The sequence below is a fragment of the Marmota monax genome, unplaced genomic scaffold, assembly GCF_021218885.2.
Source record: "Marmota monax isolate L192 unplaced genomic scaffold, Marmota_monax_Labrador192_F-V1.1 WCK01_AAM20220418_F8-fsc00001, whole genome shotgun sequence".
NCBI classification, from domain to species: Eukaryota; Metazoa; Chordata; class Mammalia; order Rodentia; family Sciuridae; genus Marmota; species Marmota monax.
In genome coordinates, this window is record NW_026693777.1 from 25,029,207 (window position 1) to 25,056,935 (window position 27,729).

Consider the following 27,729-nt stretch of genomic DNA (forward strand, 5'->3'; position numbering starts at 1 on the left):
TGTTTACTCTGCACCAGGCACTATTCAAAGGGTTTTAAATGCATTATCTCATTAGCATTCAAATCCCCACTCTCCTAGTAAGGAAATGGGACTAAAACATGTGACTGAACAAGCTCATACCTAGTTAGTGACAAGTTGAAGATCAGAAGCCAAATCTATTAAATTCCAAAGTCTGTTTTTCCCTTTAACTCCCTGATTTTATGAATATGGAAATTAATATCTCCTAAGTATAAATCTTACTAAGACAAATAAAATGTGGTGTATATGTATAAACATACATACAATGAAATATTATTCATATGAATAGTTATAGTCAGACACTAATCCCTGTTCAGTGTAGGTTCTGCCACTCTACACTGAGTGTTAATAACTTATTTATAGACAATATAATGTTTGCTTAATTTAAAAGTATAATGTCAAAAAGTGAATCACAGATGGTTTAGATCAAATTTTACACAAATTCTAATAGCTCAGATACTAAAAATACCATAGGAGTATTAAAAAATTATAGGTTGGGGATACAGCTCAGTGGTAGAGTGCTCACCTAGCACACAGGAGACCTTGGGTTTAATTAGCAGAAAAAGTAGAGTGGGGTACATATAAATATATGAGATATTTACAGAAAAATAAATATTACTTGGTGGTTATTCTGTTTATCATTAAGAAGAGTAAAATAAAGTTCACATATGATACACAAATTGGCCTTCTAACATTCAATCTATCCCCCTTCCAGCCAAAGAATAAAAACCAGTGTGAGATATAGATGGTAAATTTCTGAGATATAAAACCTAGGAAGAACTCAGATAACATCATTTACCCTCACTGACATAATTAAGATTTTTTTAAAATCACCAACAGATCAGATTATGTCCTAACAACTCATGAGAAAACTGTTATGAGTTTTAAGTGACTGAAGTTCACAGTTCAAAAAATCTGTATAGATGCAAAATATTATTGAATGTAATATTTCCACCAACACAATGTGATATTTTTCTAAATGATCAGTAAAAGGAAAATTCAGATTAAGGAAGTCATATTATATGAGAAACTTAGTCATACAAATAAATAAAATTTATCTGGGCGCCATATGGTACTTAAGTGCTACAGAAGATCAGAAGTGAGGCTAAGTACTTCCTTTTCCTGTGGGAGCAGCTGGATCCACAGGAGCCTGGCCTTCTCCTCTCCTGGGTATGGCGTGTGCTGGACCCCTGATATCTGTGTACTCTGAAAAGGGGGAGTCATCTAGCAAAAATCTCACTTTGCCTGCTGTGTTCAAGGCTCCAATTTGATCAGATATTGTGAACTTTGTTCATACCAACTTGCGTAAAAACAACAGACAGCCTTATGCTGTCAGTGAATTGGCAGGTCATCAAACCAGTGCTGAGTCTTGGGGTACTGGCAGAGGTGTGGCTCGAATTCCCAGAGTTCGAGGTGCTGGGACCCACCATTCTGGCAAGGGTGCCTTTGGAAATATGTGCAGAAGAGGCTGCATGTTCACACCTACCAAAACATGGTGTCGTTGGCACCCTAGAGTAAACACAACCCAAAAGTGATACTATCTGCTCTGCCTTGGCTGCCTCAGCCTGACCAGCACTGGTCATGTCTAAAGGTCACCGATTTGAGGAAGTTCCTGAACTCCCTTTGGTGGTGGAAGATGAAGTTGAAGGCTACAAGAAGACCAAGGAGGCTATTTTGCTTCTTAAAAAGCTTAAAGCCTGGAATGATATCAAAAAGGTCTATGCCTCTCAACGAATGAGAGCTGGCAAAGGCAAAATGAGAAACCGTCGTTGTATATAGCACAGGGGCCCCTGTATAACGAAGACAATGGTATCATCAAGGCCTTCAGAAACATTCCTGGAATTACTCTACTTAATGTAAGCAAACTGAACATTTTGAAACTTGTTCCTGGTGGGGCATTTCTGCATTTGGACTGAAAGTGCTTTTCGGAAGTTAGACGAACTATGTGGCACTTGGCTTAAACCTGCTTCCCTCAAGAGTAACTATAACCTCCCTATGCACAAGATGATCAATACAGACCTGAGCAGAATCTTGAAAAGCCCAGAAATTCAAAGAGCTCGCAGGGCACCACGTAAGGAGATTCATCGCAGAGTCGTGAAGAAGAATCCATTGAAAAACCTGAGAATCAAGTTGAAGCTAAACCCATAAGAAAAGACTATGTGCAGGAATACCATTCTTCGACTGGCCAAGAATCACAAACTCAGGGTGAATTAGCAGCAGCAGCTAAATCAGATAAGAAAGATCAGAAGGGGGCTGCAGGCAAGAAGCCTGTGGTGAAAAAGCAGGGAAAGAAGGCTGTTGGTGTTAAGCAGAAGAAGCCTGTGGGGAAGAAGGCTGCACCTTCCAAGAAACCAACAGCTGAAAAGAAACCTGTTGCAGAAGAGAAAAAGTCTGCTGCATAAACTCTTACAAATCTGTTTTATTCTATAAGTTTAAATAATTTTGGACACTTTATTTTGAATAAAGAGCTGATTAAAGATGTAGTGACAAAAAAAAGAAAATCAGAAGTGAGAAAGATTAATAAAGGTCAAAAACTGCAACTTGAGCTAGACTTCAGAAACTGAACAAGCTCCACAAATGCAAGGCAAGGGGGAGGACAGTAATACTATCAGAGCAATATGTATGTTGTTTCTCAACAAGTAAGAAAACTTAAGTAGAGAACAGATATATGGGGAAGAGAGGGTGAGAAGAAATTGAAATCATACAGAGAGCTTGAACTACAGCCAGAAAAGACTCTATAGCTAACTTGAACTTCACAAGGTAAGAAACCAGAGCCTTCAAAACAATATTGGAATATCTTGTTTCTATCATTAACAAATAAATGATAAAATGAACATTTAATATCACAAGAAAGTGCAAAGTAAGATGCTCATGTACACTGCTGGTAGGAGAGCAAATTATGGAATTGCTTTTTCTTAAAAAAAGCAATTTAGTAAACTGTTAAACATTTTGACCTAGTAATTTCATTTGTAAGAATTTATGAGAAAAAAATTAAAAATATAATAAACTTTTATTCATAAGACTGTTCACCACATTTTATACTGTGATAAGCCAAAAGGAAACAATGTCCAAACTATATTGGAAAACTTAAGTAAACATATGTTAAATAATAATATAAAACAGAATGTAGCCATTAAAATAGTTCAATGAAAAATCATAAAATATTAAGTATATAATCAATATAGTCTATTTTTTTATATCTGCATAAGAAAACAATGTCAATGGTAGCTATCTTTAGGTGATAAAATTATAAAATATTCATATTTTCATCTTTATTGGACTATTTTCTAGATAGGCCAAGTGGGTATATTTTATATTTACCACCATATAAATAAAATAAAAATATCCTAGGGACAATATTGAATAACACCATAGAGGAACGAGCTGAAAAGCCATACTTCAAGACAACCAGTCTGTTCTCTTCAATAAATCAATGTCATAAGAAAGAACTACAAAGTATGGGGTAGGGTGGATTCTTCTAGATTAGAAAGAAAATTAACATAGTCTTTAATAAACATCATAAAAACCCTTGCTTTAAGTATTGAATTGGATAGAGTAAAAAAAAGAGATATCTGGGAGACAACTAGGGATATTTTGAAAATGGACTGGATATCAAATGATATTATAGAATTGTTGTTCATTTCCTTTATAGTAATTTCTGAGAATGTCCTACACAGGAACAGGTCAGAGGGAGATGCAGGCTGAAGAAGTGAAAAGTAAAATTTCATGAAAACTGTAAATTACTTTAAACTAGTTAAGAAAAAAATACAAATCTATGAAAAAATATGCCAGAATATTAAAGATTATTGAATCTTGGCATTAGGCATGAGTATTCATTAGTCTTCTACTTTGATAATTCTCAAATTTTTCATCATAAAAATTTTAAAATAGATCATGGAATCTTTATTATTTAAAAAAAAAAAAAAAAAAAAGCTATGCATGTATAGCAAAGAAAAACAGAAAACACTGCCAAAGAAAGAACCAGAATGGGTGCTGGGTTGTGGCTTAGTGGTAGAGCACTTGCCTAGCATGTGTGAGGCACTGGATTTGACTCTCAGCACTGCATATAAAATAAAGGTTCATTGACATCTAAAAAAACTATTTTTAAAAAACGAGAAAGAACAGAATGAAGAAGGTCAAATTTGCAGCTATTTTAGTAATTAAGGGTGAAGCAATATAGTTCAAATTTGAATAATAACTGAGGTGAAAAGAAAAAATAAAGAATAATGATTGTTATTAAAACTAAAAGAATTGGTAGCAATCTAGTATATCTGAGGTGGAAACTAATATGGGAAAACCAGAGAGAACTAACTAGTAGAAACAGGAAAATTAGGAAAGAGAAGTCTTGAGGACAAAGATTTTTTTAAAAAGATAAAATGCAAACTGGGAGAAATTATTTGCAAATCAATTATTTTATAAATAAATTTTATTCAGAATATATATATACAGAACTCTTATAACTAAATAATAAAAAGATAACCCAATTTAAAAATGGGCTAAGGCTTTAACAGACATTTCACCAACAAAGAAATACAAATAGCTGATAAGTACATGAAATAATGCCCAATATCATTAATCTTCAGAAAAAAAAGATAAATTAAAGCACAATGAAATACATGGCTATAATTAAAAGAACAAACAATAAAAAAGTATTGGTAAGGATGTGGAGAAATTAGAACCCTTTTACATAACAGATGAGTATGTACACTGATATAGCCACTTTGGAAATTAATTTAGTAGTTTTTATGAAATTTACAAGTAACTTTATTATATGGTTTAGTAATTCCACTTATAAGTATCTACCCAAGAGAAATAAAAACCTATGATCACACAAAGATTTATACATGAGTGTTCATATAAGCATTACTTATAGTAGCCAAATAGTAAAAATAATCTAAATTTTCATCAACTAATGAATGAATAAACAAGATGAAGTATAGTCATACAATATGAATATGAATTCGTTCATTCAATGATCATATAATAATGTTGAATACAGTACTATTCAGCAATAAAAAACATAAAATGCTGATACATACTACAACATGGAACTACTTCAGAAACTATACAAATTAGAATTTTTAAAAAGCCAGCTGCAAAAGACCACATATTGTATAGCCTCAACTTTTATGAAATGTCCAGAAAGGACAAATCTGGAGATAAAAAGCAAATTAATGACTGCTACAGGCTAGGAACATGAATGTGTCATTACTCAAAAGGAGTATGAGACACATTTTTAGAATAATGAAAACATACTAAAAGTGTATTATGAAAGTAATAATCCAATGATTTACCAAAAACGACCAAATTGTACATTTTAAATGAGTAATTTTATAGTAATTATACCTCAATAAAACTGTTAAGAGTATAAGATGGTCCATTCATATCAACTCAAGATTGTTGACTGCAAAAAATCCAAATAGAAATGTTCAGTAAAGGCAGATGGAAATATAAAATAAACCTAAAAGAAACCGTACAATCATGAGCATCAAAATGATGGACAAAATCACAGAATAAGTAAGACTGGGGGAAGAGAGAATGTATACAGAGTGGTGTCTGTCCTAGCATTGAGTCCTAAAAAATACTCACATTAAGTAATTCAAGTATATTCTGTTGACTTTCAAAAGCAGAACATAAAACTTAAGCCCTTTCCATTTTTATTATTGTTGCCACATGAATAATAAATGAGGCTTTGAAGGTAAAAATGTCTTTAAAAGAGCCACAAAAAGTCATATAATCTTAGCTAATATCCACACTGAGGGAAAGGGGGAGATGCATGTAAACTGTACATTCAATAGTATAATTAATGTTTTTATTCCCCTGGAATATACCAAAAAAGAGCCCCTGTTTCTCCTGAAAGATGCAGCTTAGATTCCTAGCATCTGCTGGTCAAAAGTATAAGCATATATGAAAAGTTTCGAAAATTCAGCTCATTTCCATACAGAAAAATTAACATTAGAATAACCATGCAAAGGTTGTACATGGCTGTTTTCAATAATCTGAAATACACTGCTTAATTTTTCTTACTCAACAAGTTCAAAGGCTACTACAAAAAAAAGGGTTTGTAATTTACTAAGACTTATGTTAGATAATCTATATACTGCAAATATTACCTTTATTCTTTTTTTTTCCCCCAAATAAAGGAAAAGCAAAGACTAACTTTACGGTAAAGCAAAGACTAACTTCATGGTAACTCTAAACAAACAGCTATGTTAAAATACACATGACTAAAACATTTCAAATAATAATACTAAAAAATACATTGTATTATTGTCTATTAAAAATAGTAATGGAAATAGTCAATTAGTATCATTAGTATATAGGTTGTTTATATAAACAATAATAGAAATACTAAACATAAAAATAAAGTTCTATGCCAATCAGTATATGGCTTTCTATTAAGTTACCACAGACAAGGTTGAAAGTCATAATAGTAATTTAGGTTGATAGGTTAAATGATTCTGATTTTCATCTGAAAATAGTTTAACACAAGTTAAAATTCAGAACTTTCTTTTAAATCTTCCTCAGTGACTCATTCACCAGGCTAGCCTCATCTTCAACATATACTAATAAGCCCTTCAAGCTTCTGAAACTCTTTGTGTAATTAGCTTTTAGCATCTTTCCCATAAGAAGGTAAAGTGTTCACTGTCATACTTTATAGCATAATGCCTTTTACCAAAGAGCTGCTCAACATTTTGCCGAACTAAGGAACAATATAAATGTGCATGTGAATGGTCAGCTAAAGGATCCTAGCATGAACACTAGGGCAGGGGTAAAATGATCAGGTTTTCAAATTCTATAAATTTAAGAATGTTTTTGCTAAGCATAAACTATTGAAATTTCATTAACTACATATACTGTGAAGTGTAAATACGAATAAATCTCCACCTTTACTATTTTTGCTTTCATTTACTCATTGTAGTCAGTGGTTGCTTTTCATCCATACACTGGGGATATACTTTCTAGCCATTTAAGTACTCATTTTAACAAAATTCCAGATAATAAAACACTGTAAAAGTATTCATCACCCATTCATACAACAAATACTGATCATCTACTATGCCAAGAACTGAAAAGTATATCAGTGAATGAAAGCAAACAAACAAACAAAAAAGATAGAAGTCCCTGCACTAAGGGAACTTATATTCTAGTAAATCATGTTACAATGAGATTATGTCTTCTACTTTTATTTTTTATTTAAATTAAAAAAAAAAAACAGGGCTGGAGTTGTGGCTCAGTGGCATAGCCCTTGCCTCACACAGGTGAGGCACTGGGTTTGATCCTCAGCACCACATAAAAATAAACAAACAAAATAAAGATACTGTGTCCATCTATAACTAAAAAATTGTTTTTAAAAAATGACAGTGGTGGTGGTAGTTTTCATAAACTTCTCATAATGTTAAATTCATCAAATTCTGTAGAAGGTGTTACATTTTTCAGAAATCAGAATATTCCATTGTTATAGCATGATTAAATCAATAGATTCTAGGGACTACTTACATAGAAATAGTTTACAGGAAGCTTTCTAGAAAATCAACTGAAGTATTTCTGAAATAATGTTTCTGTTTTGGTAAACATCCTAAAAATTTAAATACATTTGAGCACATATGTTGTGAGTTTGTGTATATACATACATATATATGGATATATGTATGTGGATATAAAATTTATTTAATTGTGTGTGTATGTATGTATGTATTTGTACTGGGGATTGAATCCAGGGGTGCTTAACCACTGAGCTATATCCCTACCCCTTTTATATTTTATTTTGAGACAGGGCTTTGCTAAGTCCCATATATAATTTTTTTAATGGGTTAGAGAACTTCAAGAATATACCTGGCATTGTCTACAAGCTGCTCATTCTGAGTCACATTTTTTTGGGTAATTCAGTTGTTTTCAATTTATTTTAGGAGCAAGCAGAGCAATTTTTATACTATGCTGTTCTGGTCACTCTAGGGTGATGTCAGCCTATCATCACTGTAACAGCTGCATGTAATAACTTCCTGGTAGCACATAATTTCATGGGAAGAACAATTCATTCCCTCTACCCCCAAAATTACTTTCTCTAATTTCTTTCAAAATTAACAGTAACAATAAAAGGACAAATGAGGGGCAAGGCTCTGTGTGTTAAGAAGAACTATATACTTACCCAGGCATTGCCTTTAAACTGAAATGAACTGAGGTAAAACATTTTATTTCTCAAAGCTGCATTTTTATCATCTACAGTAGCAGCTGAGGGCAGTGGGGTTGGGAAGACTAGATTATCAGGTCTAGCCACTCTGGTATCATGACCACAAAGTAGAAATAAGCCACTGTTTCACAATGTATTGCAAAAATTAACAAAATTTTCCTCAAATTTAATATGAACTAGTGTGATTCTATACACAATAAAGAAACAACCAGAGTGGGAAAAAAAAAAGCACACTAATCCCTGGATTCCCAACTCTCTACTAGAATCATCCAACAACATGCAGTTTTGGAATTGGTAAATAATTTTTCAAAATTATTATGGTTGGCTCTTTCAAGCATTCTAATGACTTACCCCCACGAAGAGGTTTTATAAGCATTTTTTGTCCTTTAAAATGAGGTGGTGACCAATTATCCAAAATGACTTTTTTCTAAAATTTTTCCATTCCTCCAAAGACTACAAATGGAACCACCATATGACCCAGCTATCATTTATTGCTATTTATCCAAAAGATCTAAAATCAGCATACAGAGATGCATGCATACCAATATTTCAGGCAAACACAATTCAAACAGTTGAATTATGGAACCAGCCTAGGTGCCCATCAACAGATGAATCGATAAAGAAAATGTGGTATGTATGTACACAATAAAGTTTTATTCAGTCATAAAGAATGAGATAATGTCCTTTGTGGGTACATGGATAGAACTAGAGAACATCAGGCTAAGTGAAATAAGCCAGCCAGATTCACAATGTTAAGGTTCACATGTCAAGGATCTCATATGCAGAAGCTAGAGACAGAGGGAAAAAGAGGAATTTTGGAGGTGGAGTGTGCACTCATAAAAACAAATGGAAATAGAGTCAAGTCAAGAAAGAGGACCAAGAGTGAGGGAGGAGGGGAACATGTGGGGAAGTGCTGGGGAATGAAACCTACCAAATTATGCTATATCCACATATGAATATACCTCAATGATCTCGTTATTTATGTAAAGCATGAGTTAAAATAATGATGATAATGGTGACAAGGAAATCAATAGAGTAGAGCACATGGATGGGGCAGAGAGAAGGTACTGGATAATGGAATTATGTTATGTGCATGTAGGCATGTAGCATAACGAATCCCATTATTTTGTATAATTATAATGCATCAATTAAAAAAAGGGTTTTCCAAAATATGAAAATGTTTCTTCTTGTATATACTGGCAACAGCATCATATTTTCTGGCTCATTTCCATTCAAATATGTGAGATATGCTTCAAAACATCAAACAATAATTTCTATAATTATTTAACTGGGGCTTAAGTTTCTTTTCATCATTAGAAATCAAATTACCTAAAGAGCTATATAGTAACTTGGCCAAGCTAAGTGTCCAAAAATATTTCTAGTAAACTGGCCCTGGAAACTTCATCAACATCTGTTCACTACGTGAAATAAATTTTTTTTAATTTATATATAACAGCGGAGTGAAATAACTTTAATGATTTGTTAGGCAAATTCATTTGCAATCTCCTCCCAAAAAAATACAACATTCAGTGCTCAACACAATTCACAGAAAAATGCTCTTTAATAATATTTCAATTCCATTTTTAGAGCACTTAGTATACCAATATATACTATTCCTTAAAAGGTTTAAAAATAAATAACATATTTAGAAATAAAAAGATTATAAAAAATATAAATAATACCTGCCATTAAAATATTATTATAAAAAATAGAAACATTAAATCTTCTCAGATAACATATTATTACAAACAAATCCTGGATATTTAAAAAAGTATTGCTGCTAATTTAAAAAAAAAACAATGCTATAAATTCCTTCTGTATTGGCTTAGAACCAATATGGCTCATTTAGAAACCAACTGCAACAACATATTTGTTGACGCAAGCAATTATTATTTAGTAAGTCATGGGTCTCAAACCACTGTCTCCCTCTGCTATATCCTATTTTGACTATAAGAGCCTCATGCAAGTTATCTCCCTATCTGAAAAATGAAAAATTAAACATAGAAAAGGACTTAAATTAGCATCTCTGCCTTAAAAAATTCTACACCTTGAACATCCAAAGAGATCCAAATAATACCTAGAAGGGTCATAAGTTATGCAATTGACTTAATTCAACATGGCTATATAGTGATTCTACTCGGAGTAAAGTAAATAATGGTCAAATAAATAGCTCATAAAATATACTATTCATTGTTTTATGCATATTTTATCTGTTTTATAAATCCAACTCAGCTAGTTTTTCCTCTGGCATTAAAACACATCACTGTTTCTTCTATGGAAAACCAAATAAAGTAATTGGCTTGTATTTGAAATCCATGTTGTTTCAAAATGTTCCTTATTAGGGGAAGAGAGGCATTCTTTTTTGCTATTTTTCACCCTGGTCTGTTGTTGTTTTCAATTTCAACTGAATTCAGGTAAGTTAAATGTACATGTGATAAGACTCCACTGATCATGACAGGTATTTGAATGTTTATTCAATTGAATTCATGGAAGAGAGACATAACATTTGAAAGCTGTAGCTACCTTTAATTCCAGGTACTCTGGAGGCTAAAAGGATCTCAAATTCAAGTCCATACTAAGTACACTTGATTATTTTATTAAATTATAAGATAAATGGAAACAGGGAAATATGCCAGAGGCTTAAGAGAAAGATAGGGTTAGGGTCAAAGGAAGAAATTTTGTTTATTTTGATTTGTTTTGGTTGTTCTAGGTTTTCTTAAGACACTGATAAATGATGCAGTGTTGAAAAGTATTATTTTTACATTCTTTCTCTGATGCTTGTCTTGCTACTGAACTACCATTTGCTGCCAAGAGGACATAGCGTCCAGCAAATCATATCTGTTTCTAAAAAAAGATCAGAAAGGAAAAACAACAAGGAGACTATCTAGAGAGACAAACCTGTTTCTTTAAAAAGAATCTGTATTAACTGTAAGAAAAGTAGCATTTGCCAAGTTTTTTAAAACAGCTTTTCAGGCACATAGCATTTTTGCTTATTTTCTTTGGTAATTACAAAAGTAATTTCCAAGAAAGAATTCTCATCTTAGCATAATAAGTAAACTAGTAGCTAGCCAATGATAATGGCAACTTATATATAAATTTAATTTCTAATGCAATAAAGTATAAAAATTGCTCCATTTAAACTTCTTTACATATACTATTATTAGGTAAGCAAAACAAAAATATCACGTAAGATCTGTAGTCTTCAAGACAGAAACATTTTTTCAGTAAAAAGATAACAGATACCTTTCTTTATATCATTGTAGAGAATGGATAATTTATGAGAGCCTATTTTATTTAGACCTGAATTCTTTATGCTTTTAGTCAGTGCTTGATACATATTAGGAATGTTTGTTTTAAAAGTAAATGGAGGGAGTATGACAAGTCAGGACGGCTAAAGGATATCTTGTTAGGAATTTCCAGCAATAGTGGGGTGCGCCGGAACCTGGAGGAAGGATTTCCATCGCATGAGGATCGGCTACGGGGACTCAAACGCGAGAGGTTTGTCGCACGGAGGGTAAAACTGCTTATTCAGCAAATCGCCCCGCGGCTAGAGTCTGCAGCGCGCGCTGGGATAGAGACGCAGGGTTACAGCCCTGCAGTTTCTGCCAGCCGCGCAAGCACCGCACTCAGGGCTGAATTCTGGGTTCGAGACGGGGAAGGAAGCGGTCCATCTCGGTTCTCCACACCGGTCAGACCACAGAGGAGGCCAGCAGCCACCATGTTGGTAAACTGACGTCACCACACCTGTTTTTGACTGACCGCAGCTCATTCAGCCATAGAACAGGTAATTTCAGGCTGCAATTCGCCTGCGGCTTGCAGACAGATTGCTAGGGTTCAGCGCCTGGGGGCTTCTTAAAATCTGATCTTATCGGAGTGAACACGGAGCGCGGGGCAGCCGAGTCCCGGCTCCCGGAACCGTCCCGGAACCGCCCTGGCTCCGGGCTGCGGAGCCTGCGGAGGCTGCTTCTTGGACCCCGCTAATATCAGAGCAAACACGAAACACCAAGAAGCCGAATTCCAGCTCCCGGAACTGAGCCCGCGGGGACTGCTTCTTGGAGCTTACACTTATAGGAGCTTACACCGAGCACAGAGCGGCCGAGTTCCGGCTCCCGGAACCGTCCCGGAACCGCCCTGGCTCAGGGCTGCGGAGCCCTCGGAGGCTGCTTCTTGGACCCTGCTACTATCAGAGCATACACCAAACACTAAGCGGCCGAATTCCGGCTCCCGGAACTGAGCCCGCGGGGGCTGCTTCTTGGAGCTTACACTTATAGGAGCTTACACCGAGCACGGAGCGGCCGAGTTCCGGCTCCCGGAACTTCCCTGGACCGGGGCTAGGAGCCCGCGGAAACTGTGTCTCGGTCCGGGTCCTGCTGAGGGCAGGTCAGGACTCACCCATTGCTTGGGTTGCCTGGCAAGGGGAACGAAATGCTGCCATTCGCATAGGATACCAACATGGCAGAGATCTGATGTCAGCAGAAAGCGGTGGAGGAGAGATCTTCATCAATACCAGCGGTGACATAAGCAGTTGGTCTCCTGGTAAGGGGGGTGAGGCTCAGTCACCCGAGTCTCCTCAATTTGTCCTCGAGCCAGAGGGAAGGAGCCGGGCCGCCGCCAGCCCCCGGAGCAGGCCCAGCGGCTCGCCAGCGTGGTGACCGCGTGACCCCAATTGGAGAGGGGGCGGAGCGGAGCCGCCACCCACACCCGCCAGGTGGGCAGACCCACGACCCAGTAGTACATGGGCGTGGTAGGAGGGGCAGGGCCGAGCCGCCCTTCGCGCTTGCAAGGTAAACAGACCTGTGACAGCCTGGCGGGTCAGGCCCAGTGGCCTGCCAGTGTGGTACACACGTCACCCCAACTCGAGTAGGGGCAGAGCAGATCCTTATCCCACGCCCGGATCAGGCCCTGCCGGTGTGGTGGTCACGTGACCCCAATTGGAGTGGGGGTGGAGCGGAACCGCCACCCGTGCCCGCAGGGTGAGCAGACCAGTGATCAACCTGCAGATCAGGCCCAGGGGTCCGCAGGCGTGGTAGGAGGGGCAGGGCAGATCCGCCGCCCGCGCCTTCAAGGTAGGCAGACCTACAACAGACCGGCGGATCAGGCCCAGGAGCCTGCCGGCGGGGTACAAACACCACCCTAATTGGAGTAGTGACAGAGCAGAGTCGCCTCCCTTGCCAGGAACAGACCCAGCATCCTGCAGGCGGGGTAGTCACGACACCCCAATTGGAGTAGGGGCAAAGCAGAGCCTCCACTCGTGCCCGAAAGGTGGGCAGATCTGCGACCGACCAGCAGGACAGGCCCAGTGGCCTGCTGGTACGACAGACACGTCACCCCAATTGGAGTAGGGGCAGAACAGAGCCGCCACCAGCTCCCAGAACAGGCCCAGTGACCTGCCGGCGGGGTAGCCACGACACCCCAATTGGAATAAGGAGAGAGCAGAGCCGCCGCCCGCACCTGCAGGAAAGATACGCAAGCAGTATGAAAAGACAAGGAAAGAAAGGACCACAAGCAATGCAGGTCAACGCAACTTTAGAAGAGGTAACAGCTGCAGCAGATGGAATGTCAGATAAAGAATTCAGGATATACATGCTTCAAACGATCTGGAGTATCAAGGAAGACATTAAACAGCAAAATCAGACAATGAAAGATCACTTCGACAACGAATTACGCAAACAAATCTAGGAAGCAAAGGATCAACTATACAGGGAGATAGAGGTTATAAAAAACAAGCAATCAGAAATCCTAGAAATGCAGGAAGCAATAAACCAACTTAAAAACTCAATGGAGAATACTACCAACAGAGTAGAACACTTAGAAGATAGAACATCAGACAATGAAGACAAAGTATTTCAACTGGAAAAGAACATAGACAGCTCAGCAAGACTGTTAAGAAACCATGAGCAGAACATCCAAGAAATATGGGATAACATTAAGAGACCAAACTTAAGAGTCATTGGGATACAGGAAGGTACAGAGCTCCAAACCAAAGGAATGAGCAGTCTATTCAATGAAATAATACAAGAAAACTTCCCAGACTTGAAGAATGAGACAGAATCCCAAATCCTAGAAGCCTACAGGACGCCGAATGTGCAAAATCATAAGAGATCCACACCTAGACACATTATAATGAAGATGCCCAACATACAGAATAAGGAGAGAATTTTAAAAGCTACAAGAGAAAGGAAGCAGATTACATTTAGGGGCAAGCCAATCAGGATAACAGCTGATCTTTCAACACAGACTCTGAAAGCTAGAAGATCCTGGAATAACATATTTCAAACACTGAAAGATAATGGGTTCCAACCAAGAATTGTGTATCCAGCGAAATTAAGCTTCAGGATGGAGAATGAAATTAAAACCTTCCACGATAAACAAAAGTTTAAAGAATTCGCAGCTAGAAAACCATCTCTTCAAAACATCCTAGCCAAAGTATTACAGGAAGAGGAAATGGAAAATAACAATGAAAACCAACAGTGGGAGGTAGGACAGTAAAGGGGGGGGGGAAACAATCAAAGAGGAAAACAAACAATGTTTAGTAACAGAAATAAACAAATATGGCTGGAAGAACAACCCATATCTCAATAATAACCCTAAATGTTAATGGCTTAAACTCACCAATTAAGAGACACAGGCTAGTAGAATGGATCACAAAACAAGACCCAACAATATGCTGCCTACAGGAGACGCATTTGATAGGAAAAGACATACATAGGCTGAAGGTGAAAGGTTGGGAAAAATCATATCACTCATATGGACTTCGGAAACAAGCAGGCGTGTCCATACTCATATCAAATAAAATAGATTTCAAGCCAAAGTTAATCAAAAGAGATAAAGAGGGACACTACATACTGCTTAAGGGAACCATACACCAACAAGACATAACAATCATAAATATTTATGCCCCAAACAATGGTGCAGCTATGTTCGTCAAACAAACTCTTCTCAAGTTCAAGAGTCTAATAGACCACCACACCATAATCATGGGAGACTTCAACACACCTCTCTCGCCACTGGACAGATCTTCCAAACAAAAGTTGAATAAGGAAACTATAGAACTCAATAACACTATTAATAACCTAGACCTAATTGACATATATAGAGTATACCACCCAACATCAAGCAGTTACACTTTTTTCTCAGCAGCACATGGATCCTTCTCAAAAATAGATCATATATTATGTCACAGGGCAACTCTTAGACAATATAAAGGAGTAGAGATATTACCATGCATCTTATCTGATCATAATGGAATGAAACTGAAAATCAACGATAAAAGAAGGAAGGAAAAAGCATACATCAATTGGAGAATGAACAATAGGTTACTGAATGATCAATGGGTTATAGAAGACATCAAGGAGGAAATTAAAAAATTCTTAGAGATAAATGAAAACACAGACACAACATATCGGAATCTATGGGACACATTGAAAGCAGTTCTAAGAGGAAAATTCATTGCTTGGAGTTCATTCCTTAAAAAAAGAAAAAACCAACAAATAAATGATCTCATACTTCATCTCAAAATCCTTGAAAAAGAAGAGCAAAACAACAGCAAAAGAAGTAGAAGGCAAGAAATAATTAAAATCAGAGCTGAAATTAATGAAATCGAAACAAAAGAAACAATTGAAAAAATTGACAAAACTAAAAGTTGGTTCTTTGAAAAAATAAACAAAATCGACAGACCCTTAGCGATGCTAGTGAAGAGAAGAAGAGAGAGAACTCAAATTACTAGCATACGGGATGAAAAAGGCAATATCACAACAGACACTTAAGAAATACAGAAGATAATCAAAAACTATTTTGAATCCTTATACTCCAATAAATTAGAAGATAGTGAAGGCATAGATAAATTTCTTAAGTCATATGATCTGCCCAGATTGAGTCAGGAGGATATAGAAAACCTAAACAGACCAATATCAATTGAGGAGATAGAAGAAACCATCAAAAGACTACCAACTAAGAAAAGCCCAGGTCCCGATGGGTATACAGCAGAATTTTACAAAACCTTTAAAGAAGAACTAATACCAATACTTTTCAAGCTACTTCAGGAAATAGAAAAGGAGGGAGAACTTCCAAATTCATTCTATGAGGCCAACATCACCCTGATACCTAAACCAGACAAAGACACTTCAAAGAAAGAAAACTACAGACCAATATCTCTAATGAACCTAGATGCAAAAATCCTCAATAAAATTCTGGCGAATCGGATACAAAAACATATAAAAAAAATTGTACACCATGATCAAGTAGGATTCATCCCTGGGATGCAAGGCTGGTTCAATATACGGAAATCAATAAATGTTATTCACCACATCAATAGACTTAAAAATAAGAACCATATGATCATCTCGATAGATGCGGAAAAAGCATTTGACAAAGTACAGCATCCCTTTATGTTCAAAACTCTAGAAAAACTAGGGATAACAGGAACATACCTCAATATTGTAAAAGCAATCTATGCTAAGCCTCAGGCTAGCATTATTCTGAATGGAGAAAAACTGAAGGCATTCCCTCTAAAATCTGGAACAAGACAGGGATGCCCTCTCTCTCCACTTCTCTTCAACATAGTTCTCGAAACACTGGCCAGAGCAATTAGACAGACGAAAGAAATTAAAGGCATAAAAATAGGAAAAGAAGAAATTAAATTATCACTATTTGCAGATGATATGATTCTATATCTAGCAGACCCAAAAGGCTCTACAAAGAAACTATTAGAGCTAATAATTGAATTCAGCAAAGTGGCAGGATTTAAAATCAACACGCATAAATCAAAGGCATTCCTGTATATCAGCGACAAATCCTCTGAAATGGAAATGAGGACAACCACTCCATTCAAAATATCTTCAAAAAAAATAAAATACTTGGGAATCAACCTAACAAAAGAGGTGAAAGACTTATACAATGAAAACTACAGAACCCTAAAGAGAGAAATAGAAGAAGATCTTAGAAGATGGAAAAATATACCCTGTTCATGGATAGGCAGAACTAACATCATCAAAATGGCGATATTACCAAAAGTTCTCTATAGGTTTAATGCAATGCCAATCAAAATCCCAATGGCATTTCTTGTAGAAATAGAGAAAGCAATCATGAAATTCATATGGAAAAATAAAAGACCCAGAATAGCAAAAACAATGCTAAGCAAGAAGTGTGAATCAGGCGGTATAGCGATACCAGACTTCAAACTATACTACAGAGCAATAGTAACAAAAACAGCATGGTACTGGTACCAAAACAGGCGTGTGGACCAATGGTACAGAATAGAGGACACAGAAACCAATCCACAAAACTACAACTATCTTATATTTGATAAAGGGGCTAAAAGCATGCAATGGAGGAAGGATAGCATCTTCAACAAATGGTGCTGGGAAAACTGGAAATCCATATGCAACAAAATGAAACTGAATCCCTTTCTCTCGCCATGCACAAAAGTGAATTCAAAATGGATCAAGGAACTTGATATCAAATCAGAGACGCGCCGTCTGATAGAAGAAAAAGTTGGCTACGATCTACAGTCGGTGGGGTCGGGCTCCAAATTCCTCAATAGGACACCCATAGCACAAAAGTTAATAACTAGAATCAACAAATGGGACTTACTCAAACTAAAAAGTTTTTTCTCAGCAAAAGAAACAATAAGAGAGGTAAATAGGGAGCCTACATCCTGGGAACAAATCTTTACTCCTCACACTTCAGATAGAGCCCTAATATCCAGAGTATACAAAGAACTCAAAAAATTAGACAGTAAGAGAACAAACAACCCAATCAACAAATGGGCCAAGGACCTGAACAGACACTTCACAGAGGAGGACATACAGTCAATCAACAAGTACATGAAAAAATGCTCAACATCTCTAGCTGTCAGAGAAATGCAAATCAAAACCACCCTAAGATACCATCTCACTCCAGTAAGATTGGCAGCCATTAGGAAGTCAAACAACAACAAGTGCTGGCGAGGATGTGGGGAAAAGGGTACACTTGTACATTGCTGGTGGGACTGCAGATTGGTGCAGCCAATTTGGAAAGCAGTATGGAGATTTCTTGGAAAGCTGGGAATGGAGCCACCATTTGACCCAGCTATTCCCCTTCTTGGTCTATTCCCTAAAGACCTAAAAAGAGCATGCTACAGGGACACTGCTACATCGATGTTCATAGCAGCACAGTTCACAATAGCAAGACTGTGGAACCAACCTAGATGCCCTTCAATAGACGAATGGATAAAAAAAATGTGGCATTTATACACAATGGAGTATTACTCTGCATTAAAAAATGACAAAATCATAGAATTTACAGGGAAATGGATGGCATTAGAGCAGATTATGCTAAGTGAAGCTAGCCAATCCCTAAAAAACAAATGCCAAATGTCTTCTTTGATATAAGGAAAGTAACTAAGAACAGAGTAGGGACGAAGAACAGGAGAAGAAGATTAACATTTAACAGGGATGAGAGGTGGGAGGGAAAGGGAGAGAGAAGGTAAATTGCACGGTAATGGAAGGAGACCCTCAGGGTTATACAGTGGAGGGGGTAGAGAGAGAGGAGGGGAGGGGAGGGGAGAGGTGGGGAGGGGGGAGGGTGGATGATGGGAAAGGCAGCGGAGCACAACAGACACTAGTATGGCAATTTGTAAATCAATGGATGTGTAACTGATGTGAATCTGCAATCTGTGTATGGGGTGAAGGTGGGAGTTCATAACCCACTAGAATCAAAGTGTGGAATATGATATGTCAAGAAATTTGTAATGTTTTGAACAACCCACAATAAAAAATTAAAAAAAAAAAAAAAAAAAAAAAAAAAAAAAAAAAAAAAAAAAACACCAAAAAAAAAAAAAAAAAAAAAAAAAAAAGTAAATGGATGTTTTATAATGATTTCTCCAATCCTCTGCTCCAACCCATCCCCAAAAAACTATAGAACAAAGCTCTTGATTCTATATAAAGGTCATTTAACTATAAAGAGTCATTATTTGCCACTTCAGTGTAGAAAATATGTGGAAAGCTAATCAGATTGTAATTGACTTTATCTTTATTTGTATAAAAGAAAAAACAAATATTAACACCCTAAACATCCCAAAATTTCCATTCCCAAATCAAACAACATACACATATCACCACTATCACCACCACAACTACCACTTACAAAATTACTCTACAAACAGATCCCAACTCTAAAATGCAGATCAGAATATTTAGGACACTGATTCCCTTTCACTTGCAATTCACATGAACTGTCTTTTACTAAATTATATAGATATATAATATGATTACTAACAGTGCTAGTCCATCTAAATGACACAAAAACATTTGTTGAACACTTACTATATATACGCTATATATTCATTTGAGATAAGTATGTTTTATCTATTTTACAGGAAAATAAACTGACACGGTTCAAGTCTAAGCAACTTGCCCAAGTTTTAAACCCTATACTGCCAGAATACAACAAGCACAGGACCACAGTTTGAAAATTCATTTATTAAACATTTAGTGGTTGTTAGGTACTGTGAAGGAATAAAGAAAGTGTATCACCAGAACTGACCTTGTTTTCAAGCATTTAACAATATGTATTTGAATATACATTTATTAATCATAAATTATAAGCTTATTTATTTTTAAAATATCAGTATAAGTTCTTTTTAAATGAGTTACCCCAGTTCATTAAAACCCATTTGTTTTAGAAAATATTTATGTTCAACAACTTCTTAACACATTTAAAATTGTGTACAAATTTCATCTATACTGACATACGCTTCATCCTTAACAGATACTCTTAGAAGTTCAGTCTTCTGATAACAAACAAAAATTATTTATTTTTCAAATAACATATAAATTAATGGCTTATTCGTGAATCCCTACAAACTGCACATACTTTGAAATATGAAGTAGCAATGTACAAGTAAACTACCTTTCTGGAAAATTATATATTCTAATCAATCCTTTAAATCACAGTTCACTATATTTAACAGATCATTATTAAAAATTGATAGGTTTTTATGTTTATGATATGAATTTCACAAGCACTGAATAAGAAATCACAAATCTTTCTAAATTTTTCATCTGTGAACACATGTATGTGATCATAAGCAAATACAAAGCACCCAAACTGTCACATCATTTGTTTTACTTTAAGAGAAAACTAATTTTATCTTTTAATCTTTCTTTCATAAATAAATTAAACTACATGAAAGTAAAGAGTGATACATTTATTAAAATAATATCCTAGAGGACAGAGAAAACAACTGATATGGGAAGAGTTTAATGAACACAGCTTTGAAACTGTTCTGGAAATCACAGGCTTAATGAAAAGTACTAACATTATTTCAGTTGCAGAGACAGGTGCTGCTGCCAATCAGCTGCATTTGCTGAAACACATTCTAAAGATTATTAATTAATCTTTATACTGAAACCAATGGTTGTCTGTCATTTTGCTATGATCACCATTTTTTTAAGTCACCAAAGAAAGGTAAGAAAGAAACAGCCATCAAACACAACTCCGGATAAGCTCTGCATCTGTTTACTTAGTTCTTTCATTTCCTGATATACGTTATATTAAGCTCAAAGCTTCCACTGCCTGAAGTCATGGGTCTTACAGTCTCTCCGCTATTTCTATTTACCAAAAATATACTAAAATATTTCTGAGACATTTGGGGGGGAAATCATAAATAAATAAATACACCTTTTTTTGCTACTGTTTGTAAATAAACCCAATAAGTTCTGGAAAAATATGATTTGTGAAGGCACTGTTCTTCATATCACATCTGCACTCTCATTTTAATTCACCCACACTCCTGGCCCTCACTCCACATACCTCTGTATACTTTGTTCTACCACCATGTTATCCTACCTTCGCTATATAAACATTGTTTCAGAACACATTCAGAATTTAACAAATATTACAAAGTTTATGTTTCTGAATCTGAGCGATTTGATTAAAATGATTCTGAAGATCTTTATAAATTCTCTGAAAAGAGTGCCAAAGAACATATTTTAAATCCACTTGAAAACACAAACATATATAGTAAATGAAAAATGTATTTTATGATTTTTTCCATTCTTTTGATGTTTTAAGTTAACATTAATTCTTAAATCTCAAATAACACTATGTTCTACCATGTTTTTAAAGTTACTTTCATTCAACTGTACATGCCTGTGACCTCCACAATGACCTCTACAAAAGCAGTTGTGCACTTTACTGTGGTGCAAATCCTCACAGACAAGTTGAACCTGTTCTTTTTGGCAGTAAGCCCTTGTGCTGCACACACAGCTGAGATTTATTATAAAAGGGGAACTAAGGGGCATTATTTCACAACATTTATCCTTCACATATAGCCAAGTATAATCTTTTACAACCTTTGAGAGCTCTTAAATAAACAGATCTTCTCTTAATCACACAAAGTGTATTTGTCACCAATCAAATGGCATATTAAGATTCATTTTACACTAGGAAAAAGCAAGCACACAAAGCATATATACTAAGAGTTGTAAAAATTAGTTTCTTAATATCTATTCAAAAACAATAATGCTTTTAATCCTGAGACCTTAGAACAATTACTGCCTTGCTGTCTTAGCAAGGCAGTGGCAGCAAAATAATTAATAAAAACCTGTTTGCAAGTATCTGTACTTTAAGAAAATAAAAAAAATATGCCTAAGCTATCTTCTTCATAGGTATTATAAAACTATTTCAGAAACTTTTTATAATCTTTTGTGTTTTCTTTTTAATTTCAAAGTTCAATTTTATTTCAGGCTTTCTCATGGCATTTAAGAACATTTTCCTTTCTCACAATTTTGACCTGGACTCATACACAAAACTACAGGCTACTTTTCAATTCAAAAGATCTGATACCCTAGGGAAAGAGGAATTTCACAAATTCTAAGAATTATCTCTATTAACAAGAATTACTACACCATTTAAATTAATTCTTCAGGATTGCTTTAAAAGAAGAAAAGGAAAAAGAAAAAAAAAACTTCATATAACCTCAAAAGTATTCTATCCTAAAAATCAGGTTCAAACTAGTTTATCAGCTAATTGCTTAACATTAAGGACATGAAAATATGTTAATTCTGGTGGATAGTTCCTTGCCCTAAATACTTCTGATTTTTTTCATTAATATCAAATATACAAACAATTGAAAAAATGCTTTAGATGTTTTCCAAGTTCAATAGGTCAGTCGCTAAAAAAATGAATTCTTTTAAGGAGAAAAAATCTAATGATATAATTTTAGGAATTAGGGTTTCAGGTAGTGAGCAAAATGAGCATGTTCATAAACAGAACAAAATATACTTTGTCATTGCTGAAGAAAGAAATTTCATTAAACATTTTAAGCAACAGACACATTATTCTAGCTCTTAGGATGTTTTAAATAATTTATATCACTTTCTCTATCTAGGAAATACATTTAGAAGTTTAAGAGTTTGGACATTTGTTTATTCATCACTAAACTAGAAAACATTTTTTCTTATAACATCTTGTCTTCCAGAAAAAAAAAATTATGTTAAATTTTAAGAGTTTTGTAGGGATTACATTTTTATATATAATTAGCATGTAAGAAACATTATTTACAAGTTATACTCATAATAATAATCTATACTATGTTAGGCAATATAAAAATTGACAACCATAAAATTGGATCAAATGTTTTTAAAAATGCCTCAGGACCTGACCTTATACTATGTTCTCACAAAATGTCAACACTGACAGTATTTTTTAAATGTCTAAGGCCTCTAATTCATTTTAAAATATGTGTTCTTCAATATTTCCATAATATCCAAAACTACTCCTAGTGAACTCATGAGATAACGTTAACCTCCAAATAACTTAAAGCAGCTATAAGTATATTCCTACCCTCCATTTCTTTTTGTTCCTCAAACAACAATAGCTTTCCTATCAATATATTTTCTTTCCAGCAAGAACACAGGCCTAAACTCTTTTGCCTTTAACTTCCCATATAATATATGCTTTTAGAATAATACAGTGTTGAAAGCATGGGCTTTGAAGTCCAAAAAAGTTGAATCCCGACTCTACATGGAGCAAGATGATGGATTTTTATTTATTTATTTTTTTAACAAGGCTCAGTTTCACTTGTATTTGTATTTAAAAGGATCAAAAATATATATGCTTTGGGGCTGGGATTGTGGCTCAGCGTTCACAGGTTCAATCCTCAGCACCACATTAAAAATAAAGGCATTATGTTGTGTCCATCTACACCTAAAAAATAAATATTTTAAAATATATATATATATATATATATGCTTTAAAAACATTAACAGTCAAGTGCCTACAAAATGCTACCAATTATATCATCATCATCATCATCATCATCATCATCAGGAAGAGGAGGAGGAAGAGAAAGAATATTCTGTATCATCTCCACAGGCTGTATTTTAATACTCAACTTGATAAATCACTACAATTAATCAACATATTAATGAAAACCTTTAAAAAGGTTAAAGGTTTAACATCTTCCTGCAGAAACAATGTTATGAATGATGGTAGAATTCCAGATTGACAATATAAAAAACACATTAATTAGCTTAAATTCAGTATAGGGTCCTGGAAACAAGGGAGGAGGTAATACAAAGAAAAGTTTGCTTTCTCTTTCCTATGTGCCGGCTAGCCTTAGGCAAACTTTTGAAATTTCTTACATTTTAACTTTTTCTTATTTTGTCTTTAAATGCTTATCCAGCACCTAGTGCCTTTCCCAAGCATTATATGTTCTAACAATACAATATTACTGAGCTTCTAATTGAAAACATCCCACTAAAGCTTACTATGAATCCTAATGTACTCCCTGATCTTAAGTCACCAACCTGCATCAACCACAATCAAAACTTCATTTCAGTAAGGTGTTAGTAGGAAAAAAATTAAATTGCATGATTTTACTTAGTGAACCATCTGGTTTTTATTATATTATTATTGCTTTTCAAAGGGCATTTATAAAACATTTTTCTTGAACAAATTACAAAGTAGTTGCCTTTAAAAACAAAGACTAAGAACTATTCACTTATTTTATATCTTGCTTAATGTTTGTGTATTTTTAATATATACACACACACACACACACACACACAATGTGTCAGCAGAGATTATCTGAGCCGAATTTTTTCATCTCTACATTTTCCTATTAAAAAAGAACAGATTCTCAAAGAGCACTACCATGTTTCCCAATTACTTAATTAGAGTAGCATCAAGAATTCTATAATGAGGAATGGGAAAGTACAAAAACGGTATTTGAGTGTCTATAAATAAAGAAACTCAGGGAATCTCAAAAGTAGGCAAGATACTAAAGATCATCTCTAGTCCTACTAACCACTGCAATTTTTAATCTTCTCTTTAATTTTCTTGCCTATGGCTAAACACAATCTACCAAGATAGGTCAAAGCACCAAAATAGTCTCTAGTTAGGTCTCAATCTTCAAATAAATCCATTTAAGCATACATCTTAAGGGTAGGGGTATGGTTCAGTGAAACAGCACTTGCCCGGCTTGCATGAGGCCCTGGGTTTCCTGGCAGAAAGAAATAAAGAAGAAAGGGAGGAGAGGGAAAGGGAGGGGTAGAAGGAGGGAGGGAGGAAGGGGAGAGAAAAAAGGAAGAAAGAGAGAGAAAACGAAGGTACATACCTTAACATTCAACAACTCTATTAAATAAAACTACAGTATTTGTGTCACGAAAGTTGAACTTGATTCCCTTTTCCATAGAACTTTCTAGGATACATGATTCTTACAGAGGACATACATGTCCCTGCTAAGAAAAAAGTACTGACATCAATCACCATGATAATACAAAGAAGTACAGATGCGGAAGTACTTAGGCAACTTCTTTAACTATAATATTTCAATCAAGAAAACATCAGATTGTTTTAACTATGAGTTCATCCAATGCTTGGGCTTTACTGTTTTCTGTTTCCAATAATTCTGTTTTCTGTTTCCAATAATTCTAGCTGACGGCCAGACTGAAGTTTGGATTTTCATGCATTCACTGAACAATATTTGCTCAATAAAAATTCCCCAAAAAAGAATGGAGTTACTTTTAGGGTTCCTATTATCTGTAAATGTGATTATTCTTTGACTTTAAAAGTCACTAATAGTTTTTAACTGACTGAAATTATTTCCAATTAGCCTATTTATAACTTAGAACACATGATTATCTCTTTGTTCACAGAGGACTTAAAATTCTGGCAGATTCTACATAACTTTAAAATTTAATCCTAGGTTTCAATCACATCCTCCCTTTTATTTTATTATTGTTAAAGATTCTTTTTTTAAAAAAAAAAGTTAATGTTTATGAAGGATTTAATAGGTTAAGTCCGGGAAAAATTCATTTTTTATAACTGATAGCCTCTAAGATGATTCAAAGAATCATCTCTGAGCACTTCATTATGTTATATTCACAAATACCATATTGCAATATACATTTCAGGAATGAATAAGGTTATCTGTCCAAGTCTCATAAGCATTAAAACTCACAAAACCAGATTTGAATACACCCAGTCTGACACTGAAGTCATACCTTTATCTGTTATACGGAGGCAAGAAAAAAAAACCATCTTGCTTTTGTCATTAAACAGAATAAAAGGAGATGACTGTTATTCTCATTACACTCCATTCTCAACTCAAATGCTTGTAATGAAAAAGTACAAACCATTACTACAAGGAACACAAGGAAATAGTTTGATTACCTTTAATAAAGCAGGGGAAACTGCTAGAACTGGTAACAGCAACGAAAATGTATTTTCAACATCATTTACTATTTCAAGGATAGGAGGACTTATAACAGAAACAGGTAATTATATTTATAGATCTAATTTCCAAAACTAAAGTTAATACTACAGAAATAAAAGAACTATTTTACATAGCCTTTCCAAGACCAATAATCAACACCCCTTCAAAAAAAATAAGTATATTACAATGGCAAGCATAGGAGCAGAGCTCCTAAAAAGGATAATACAATTGTTTCAAGGTATAACATTACTTCCTGTATCAAATACTTTACTGGTCTCTCTCCTACTTTGATGGTTAACTCAAGAGAATCTTTGGTGCAATGGAAAAAGAATTAAACTAAAAATTTAGAGGCATGTACTCACTCTGAATTCCATTGTCCTCTTGTGTTTAGTGAATATATGAGTGAAAATGGGGGAGAATAATATAGACAAACTGCATACTTATATGCAAATGTATTTAATAGTATAAAATGTTCTTCAACCTTAAGATCTTACTAATTACAGCTATCATAGAAATCTAGACCCACAAGCAGTTCAAAACACCTTGATAGGTGCTAGAGATGTAGTTCAGTGGTAGAGAACTTGCCTAACATGTATAGGCCCTGGGTTCAATCCCCAGCACCACAGAAAAATAAATAAATAAACAAACAAACAAATTCACTATGTTGGCTTGAAGCATATACTAGAAAGTCCATTCCTACTGATAATGCTCACTTTTAGAGCAGAATATAACTCAACGAAACTATGAAGTTTTGAATGTCTGTCATTTACTTGCATTAATTGCACCATTCAATTTAAATTTATATTATCAAAAATTATTTGAAAGGAGCTGTTATTTATCTTATGAAAAAGTAAGCCCCAGAAATGAAAAATTCCAACAAAACAATCTAATTGTGTTTATATAACATGAATGATTTGCTGTTTCTCCAAAATAGCATGTAAGAAGCCAGTACTTCTTAAATGTGCAAAGTATTTCCATGTGCTTCACAAGAAAACTATCCAAAACAAACAATGTTTAAGAAATTTCTTATTACTTTATTTCATAACCATCTGTTTCTTTCCCCCTTCCTCCTATTCTCTCTTTCTGGTACTACTCACCTTCTTTATATCTACTGCCTTCTTTATACCTATTGCTTATAGTAACACTTTTAAAAGAATAAGGCTGCAAAATTAGATATCCAGCTGGGAATTCTAGTTGTAGCTATTACTTGGCAATGACATAGTCCAGAGTCAAACATTTATCAACATGCACTCCTAAAGAGACTCACACGTGTCTTAACATAAACATTAACTATGCTATGGTATCTTCTACTAGTCTTAAAGATTATCATTCAGTATTCATTAAAAAAACACATTTAATTAAAATCATGTAATCATTGAGGACAGCACAGTGGCTCATGCCTACAATCCTAGGTACTCAGGAAGCTGAGGCAGAGAATCATAAGTTCTAGGCCAGCCTGGGCAACTTTAGGAAGGTCTTGTCTCAAAATAAAATGAGTGGGGACGTATCTCAGAAGGAGGAGAAAGAGAAGGAAGTGGGTGGGTGAGAGGGAGAGGCAAGGAAGCAGGGGAGGAAGGAGAGGGAGAAGAAAAAGACCTTTGATTGCTATAAGTTTTATGTTTTATATGGCACATATAGAAAATAGGTATGGATATAGGTGTATCCATTAGGCAGGAAGGGAAAAATGAAAACAACAGTATAAACCAACAAATAAACTAAAACAAAAAAATTATCAGAATATTATCATTCCTTCACTAGAAAAGATGCTTAAGTAATCCCTTCTTAAGCTATGAAGGCTGAAGGAAAAGGCATCCTACAA

The 27,729-nt window shown here is 35.1% G+C and overlaps 1 protein-coding gene and 1 pseudogene across 2 annotated transcripts in view; one reads left to right on the forward strand and one right to left on the reverse strand.

Annotated features, from left to right (window-relative positions):
- Positions 1-27,729, reverse strand: part of Mnat1 (MNAT1 component of CDK activating kinase) — a 239,691-nt gene that overhangs the window by 107,293 nt on the left and 104,669 nt on the right. The window lies entirely within an intron of this gene.
- LOC124104302 (large ribosomal subunit protein uL4-like) lies at positions 1,155-2,435 on the forward strand (annotated as a pseudogene).